The sequence below is a fragment of the Populus trichocarpa genome, chromosome 1, assembly GCF_000002775.5.
Source record: "Populus trichocarpa isolate Nisqually-1 chromosome 1, P.trichocarpa_v4.1, whole genome shotgun sequence".
NCBI classification, from domain to species: Eukaryota; Viridiplantae; Streptophyta; class Magnoliopsida; order Malpighiales; family Salicaceae; genus Populus; species Populus trichocarpa.
In genome coordinates this window covers 24,972,752-24,980,666 of record NC_037285.2, presented here as the reverse complement: position 1 = coordinate 24,980,666, position 7,915 = coordinate 24,972,752, and positions in this window count along the sequence as shown.

Genomic DNA, 7,915 nt, shown 5'->3' with positions numbered 1-7,915 from the left:
AATTAGCAACCACCACATCCTAGTAAGTTGGATTGGCTGTGACTAAAAGGCAGCACTAAAACTTTGCAAGCATGCTCAATCAAATCACAGCAAGAAAAAAAGAAACACTTTGACTGCTACAGAAGAAGAAAATGCATCACAGGTTAACCAGTTGCTAGACTCTCTAGATTTTAACAGCATCCATACGCTGCTGTAACACTAAAAAATTATAGAAGTAGAGCATTACAAGGAAAAAAGTTGAAGCAACAGGGTAGCAAGTTATAACAGCATGAAACATCTCAGTGAAAGTGAAGAAATTGAACTGATGCATAATTTCCATCGATCACTCTCTTCCAGACACATGAATTACCAGCATTAGTCCAGTAGCCTAAAGTCATTCAATTTATAAACCGTAACCCTAAAAATTAAATTGGGGGTTTTGATAAATTTTCAATTAAACATGCATAATTAGGTTATAGATCATGGTAAAAACATTTCATAAACCCTTATATTATCGAATTAATAGCCTAAAACCAATATTCAAAGTATCGAAAAAAAATGTTACCTGTGTTCTTGAGTAACAGGTGACCGAGATGGATCTACAGGACAAAAAAAGCCCTGAGATTGGGAAAGTTAGGTGAAAATTTTTTAGTGTAAGTTAAATTGCAACAAAGAAAAACAAAAACCCTAAATTAATTAACTGAACTATTGAAGAAAAACGTGAAAAACCCAACCCGTTTACAAGGAGAAGGGGTAAATCAGCATGTTCGATGGTGATAATGATGGGTCTGTGTTTTTGGTGGTTTATAGAGAAAGATTGAAACTGTTCAGATGAAGGAGAAGAAGATGAAGAAAAAAAATTAGGGCTGCTGAAGATGCGAAGAAGATGAAATGTTTGGGATAAAGGAAAATCAAATCGATGAAGAGAGGGTGATTTTTCTACAGTTATGGATCGATGTTATTAGGGACGAAGGAGACTAGGGACGAAGGAGAATGGAAGATCATTAATTTTCATCTGTTGGTTTTGTTAATTGGTCTCTGTTTGCATTTCGGTGTGGGGGGAGAGTACTGATGTAGATTTACAAAAGCCAGCGAAAAATAAACGGTTGAGATTTTATCCTAATAAGTGTAATCAACGATGTTCGTAATTTTGGTTTTATATTAAAATTTAAATAATTATTTTTTCAATTAGCAACGGAAAATCCGTTGCTAAATTCAATGTAAATTTTGCAACGGATTTTCCGTTGCTAATATTAAAAAATAATACATGTGTAATCCGTTGCAAATCTATTACTGAATTTAGCAATGGAATTATCCGTTGCTAAATTCAGATGCTAATTACCCCTGTTTTTAGTAGTCTGCTAAATTGAGAACCTACCTGCCATTTAGAATATTTGGAATTCGCTCAAGTTGTCTTTTACTATATGCTTCAAGTTTGATTAGTTATGGCCTTCGAAATTCGAGTGCTCTAGTGATTTGATCTGAATACCACTCATTGAAATTTATTCGGGAGTCGATGGTTTCTGGCTTTGTGTTAGTTTACTTTTCAACAGTTAACTCTTATGATCAGCCCCCTAACTGGTTCTTCATCTTGTTTCATGCATCATCATTAGGTTAGTGTTTTTTTTTCACACTCGGATCAATATAAAAATATAGTCAGATTCAATTACAGGATTTGTTAGAACTTGGCAAAAAACACTTTTATATTTAGCTTATAGTGGTGTATGGATAACACTACATGGCAAAACATGGACGACCCTGTCTTTCCATATGTTTCTTTCTATTTTTATTTACACTAGTTACATGACCTGCATGATACCGCGGGTTAATTGTTTTTGCATAAAAAATATGAAAAAAAACTAAAATCTAAAAGTGTTAGATCTTTTTACAAAGCTATACCCAAGAGTTTTGGTTTTGGCTGCAACGTCTGACCTAGGAGTAATATTTATAATATTAATAATAACATTAAACTTGCATGACCCAAGTTTAAGTGGGTTTGTCTACAATACCAGACCTAATAACCTTGGAAAATTATATGTAGAAAAACTGTTGCAATCCACAATGTTTTCAAGGAAAAAGCTACAAAGCTAAATTCTCAACCAGATTAATATTTAAAAAATTAAATGAACAAAGAAAATTTTGAAAAAAATCATAAAAAAAAACCGAAAGGGAAAAAAAACATGCATGGAAACACTGTAGCAATCTATAGTGTTTCATGAGAAAATCTACAGTTGTAATTCTCAATCAGCTCAATATTAAAAATAATAAAATCGATAAAGATAATTTTGAAAAAAATCATAACAAAAAAAATCATGTGGGGGAACACTATAGCAATCCACAGTGTTTTTAATAAAAAAACCACGAAGCTAAATTCTCAACCAGCTCAATATGAAAAAAAATAGAATCGACAAAGACTATTCTGGAAAAAAAAGAAAAAAATCATAAAAAAAGAAAAAAAAAACCATATGGGAAAACACTGTAGCAATCTACAATGTTTTAAAGAAAAAACTACAAAGATAAATTCTCAACTAGCTCGATATTAAAAAAATATAATAAAAAAAACAATTCTAAAAAAACACAAAAAAGAAGAAGACGACAATTTTGGGAAAAAATAAAAAAAATGAAAAAAATAGAAAAAAAACATGCGGAGAAAATTAAAGCTGAATTCTCAACCAGCTCAATATTAAAAAAACAATTCGACAAAGATAATTTTTTAAAAAAATATGAGGGGAAACACTGTAGTAAAACAAAAACAATATGGGGAAATATTATAATAATCCACAGTGTTTTAAAGAAAAAAACTACGAAGCAAAATCAACAAAGACTATTTTGGAAAAAAAAAAGAAGAAGAAAAATTCATAAAAAAGCCATGTATAGAAACATTGTAGTAATCCATAAGTTTTTCTTTAAAAAAACTAATGAAGAAAAGGAACAAAAATCTGAATGAATTGGGTTAACTTTTCAAAGCAGGTTAACCCGTCAAACCTTGGATTCGTATCGTGAAAGTTTAATAACTAAATCAGAAAAAAAAATTGATGGGTTACCCATAATTAATTGGGCTAACCCGTCAAACCAGGTTAACCCGTCAAACCTGGAATCCGTGTCATGAAAGTTTGATAACTAAATAAAAAAAATTGAACATTAACAAACTAAATTAAACGAAAAAAATTAATTAAAAAGGAAAAAAACTAAAACAAACAAAAGACATCAGCTTTTTCACTTTGGATTGCATTGTGCAGTCCACAGTCAAAGGCATAAAAATGGCAAAAATGTAAAAAAAAAAAATTCTTTCATTAGCCAAACCTAAGATAACTAAATAAAACAAAGACATCAACCAATAACTAAATAGAAAAAAATTTCATATTAATAAACTAAATTAAATAAAAAAAATATTAATTCAAAAGAAAAAATAATAGAAAAAAACTTATAAAAAGAAAAAAACTAATGAAGAAAAAGAAAAAAAAATCTAAATTAACTGGGTAACCCATAAAACCTAAGATTCGTGTCATGAAAGTTTGATAACTAAATAGAAAAACATTTAATATCAACAAACAAAATAAAAAATTAATTAAAAAAAAGAAAGGCATTAGCCTTTTCACCGTGTACTGCACTGTGCAGTCCACAGTGAAAGGCATAAAAAGAAAAAAAAGAAAAAAATAAATAAAAGCATCATCCTTTTCACTGTTGACTGCATGCAATATTAAAAGATGAAATCGGAAGAAAAAAACTAATGAGGAAAAAGAAAAAAAATCTGAATCAACTGGGTTAACCCGTCAAACCTGGGATCCGTGTCATGAAAGTGTGATAACTAAATAGAAAAAATATTTAATATTAATGAACTAAATTAAAAAAAAAAGATTAATTAAAAAAGGAAAAAGCAAAGAGAGAAAAAAAAACCTACAGGAAGAAAAAAACTAATGAAGAAAAAGAAAAAAAAATTTAAATCAACTGGGCTAAACTAATGAAGAAAAAATTTAATATTAAGAAACTATAGAAAATAAAAATAAACTAAAGGCATAAGCCTGTTTACTGTGAACTGCACTGTGCAGTCCACAATAAAAGGCTTAAAAAGGAAAAGAAAAGAAAAAACCAAAGGCATATGCCACGGGTTAATTTTTTTTTCGTGTATAAAAAATATCAAAAAGGCTAAGATCTAAGAGTGTTAGGTCTTTTTGCAAAGATATACCCAAAAGCCTTGGGTTTAGCTGCAACGCTTGACCCAAGAGTAATATTTATAATATTAATAATAATATTAAACTTACATGACTTAAGTTTAAGTGAGTGTGGCTGCAACACCGGACCCAAGAGCATTGGATGTGGGTCTGGCTATAAGGTCGTGTCATAAAAGTCTGATAACTAAATAAAAAAAATTAACATTAACAAACTAAATTAAATAAAAAAAATTCATTAAAAAAAATTAAAAACAAAAAAAAGACAGCTACATTACTTGCTAGGATATGTTATAATAGAATAGAATAATATAATATAATAATAATTATAATATAATAATTATAATAATATAATATATTAATAATGAGGAAAGTTAAAAGGCGTGGGGAAGCTGGGAAGCAACAGTGCTTTCCCCACGCCGTTTAGAATATTACTTAATTAATAATTGCTTGCACTTGGAGCAATATTATCTTCCTGTATGCAGTTTCGGTTTGATGAGATTACATGAGTAATATTTCTGCAAGTACCACTTCCAACACATAACCTTTTTATTCAATAATGTTTGTTTGTGTCAATACTCATGTGATAGATTAATTGTTCTGAAACTATTATTTTTAAATTTGGATTATTAGTTGAACATGATTAATGTATTTTTTCTTCTGAAATATGCTGTCAAGTTACTAAATATTTGTTTATTTAAAAATAAATGCACCTTCTAATCTATTAATACTAATTAATTATGCTAGTATATATGTTAATATGATATTTTCTTATTAATTATGCTAGTATATATATTAATGTGATATTTTATGTTAAAAGAACCATATTAATATATGTTTTTGTTTTTAACTCGGATTAACCCACAAAACCTGTGACCTATTAATTTTACATGTCAATTACCAAGTCACGTTATATAACTATGTAAAAAACAATTACAATCATACTCACAATCAGGCTCTAAATTCTCCATCACATGTTAGGATATGTTATAATAGAGGACAAAAAACAAAATAATATAATAGAATAGAATAATATAATATAATATAATAATTATAATATAATAATTATAATAATATAATATATTAATAATGAGGAAAGTTAAAAGGCGTGGGGAAGCTATAGTGCTTTCCCCACGCCTTTTAGAATATTACTAGATATATGACCCGCGCGATGCCGCGGGTTATTTTTTTGTATAAAAAATATTAAAAAAAATAAAAATTTAAAAATCTTGGGTTTTTCTGCAAAGCTATACTCAAGAATCTCGGGTATGGCTGCAACGCCTGACCTAAGAGTAATATTGAATTATTTTGTGTTCAACAAATAATAATTGAGATAGCCACTATCATATTTGAAGTTCAGTTTTTTAATTGTGATATGCCTTGATATCTCTGAAGAGTTTTTGAAGAACATGGCGACGATGAAAATAAAAAAGGATGCACCACTAAACTTCATAATCAAACACAAAAGGCAAAGATACTTGATGTTCAACGAAATAAAAATGTTCTTGTCAGGTGACAAATTTATGTAAACGTCGAAAATGATTGGGCATAGCCCATGCACAATAATTTAAGATGCAGACAACAACATGAACATATTTATTTGTCATAACAGAGTCTTAAAAAGCAACAGACAAAAAAATAATTTAACCTTGAAGTCATCCTCTCCTGAAAGATGATATGATAAAGGAAAAACCGAACTGCAGAGAAAAGCATAACAAATTATGGCTAGTATACACTGACAAAAACAAAAGTATATCCCACTGGAACCCTCAACAAATAAAAGTTGCACAAAAATACACCTTCAAATATTATAAGAGAGCTGGGAGCCGAGAGAATTAAATTGCTAAATAACCATTTTTGAAGAGCACTATTGCATGTAATAAAACAATTAGAAGTGCCTGCCAACTACACTAACCAAAATAGAAATGCCAACTAAAACAGAACAGGAAATAATGAAAACACAAGGGCAAGTATGTGTGCATAATGATGCCAACGTTACATTCATTTAATGCACTGTTAAAAAGACTGGCTGGCTTGACTTTGTCTAAATGAAACTTGAAGACGTGAAAGTTTATTGCCTCTTTGCATGTCCTTTTAATTATCTTGAAGCTGATGACATGTTAGATAAATCAATATTCCCTTAATTTTATAAACTTTATAGAAGGAAAAGAAGACGCAATTATAGAGAAAGAAAAAAATAACAGCGTAGTTTTTCAAAGTATTTAAAATATCAAAATCATGATGTCGCTTTTTTGAAATCTGAAAAGAAAAGTGAGATAGTTGAGAAAGCAAGCAAGGGATATGCATAATATAATAACATGTATATATATATATATACACACACCTCACTTGCTTTCCAAACTGTCTCATGATGTCGTTTTTTTGAAATCTGAAAAGAAAAGTGAGATAGTTGAGAAAGCAAGCAAGGGATATGCATAATATAATAACATATATAAAGAAAAGTGAGATAGTCCCTTGCTTGCTTTCTCAACTATCTCACTTTTCTTTATATATGTTATTATATTATGCATATCCCTTGCTTGCTTTCTCAACTATCTCACTTTTCTTTTTAGATTTCAAAAAAGCGACATCATGAGATAGTTTGGAAAGCAAGTGAGATATATGTATAATATAATAATATAATCATATATATATATATACAGGGAAAGTTTAAAAGGCGTGGGGAAAGCTACAGTGCTTTCCCACGCGTTTTAGAGTTCTTTAACTTAATAATTGCTTGCACTTGGAGCAATATTATCTTCCTGTATGCAGTTTCGGTTTGATAAGATTACATGAGCAATATTTCTGCAAGTACCACTTCCAACACATAACCTTTTTATTCAATAATGTTTGTTTGTGTCAATACTAGCTATTCATCATGTGATAGATTAATTGTTCTGGAACTGTTATTTTTAAATCTGGATTATTAGTTGAACATGATGAATGCATCCTTTCTTCTGAAATATGTTATCACGTTTGTTTATTTGAAGATAAATGCATCTTATGCACCTTCTAATCTATTGATGCTAATTAATTATGCTAGCATATATATTAATGTGATATTTTCTTATTAATTATGCTAGCATATATATTAATGTGATGTTTTATATCAAAAGAACCATATTAATATGTGTTTTTGTTTTTGATCCGGGTTAACCCACAAAAATTATGAACTAATTATTTTACCAAGTTAATTACCAAGTCATGTAAGATAACTATATTAAAAACAATTACAATCATACTCACAGTCAAGGCTCTAAATTCTCCATCACATGGGCATCAGCATTCATCCACCAGACAATATGTGCTCCAGGCGAGCTTTGCTTCAGTTATGCCAGAATAAGCATCTTACACCTGGCATCAAGAGCGATTCTCCTGTAAAATATTGGTGCCACCTTTTTCAGCCAATCAAAGCGAGGGCAACAATCCCCTGCCAACCAGTTCTGCGGAAACGTGCAGATTTTTGCTGATGTGATTGACTTCAACTTTTATTTATCCAAATATGACGTAAATAGCCCACCACCAACTAATGAAAAGTGCCTGGTCAAAATTCGATACCTCTTTGACATTTGAATATGTGGCACGCTCATGTATGATTTGTCCAAAGGGCAATTGGCCAGACAATTATAATTATTATAAGAAACTCTATTCGGTGATTCTTTTTTCATCTTGATTATCGAACCTTTTTCTCATCTATTACTTTATTTATGGCCAAATTGAACAACAATTGTTTTCATTAATTGCATTATTTTATGGCCACATTGAAC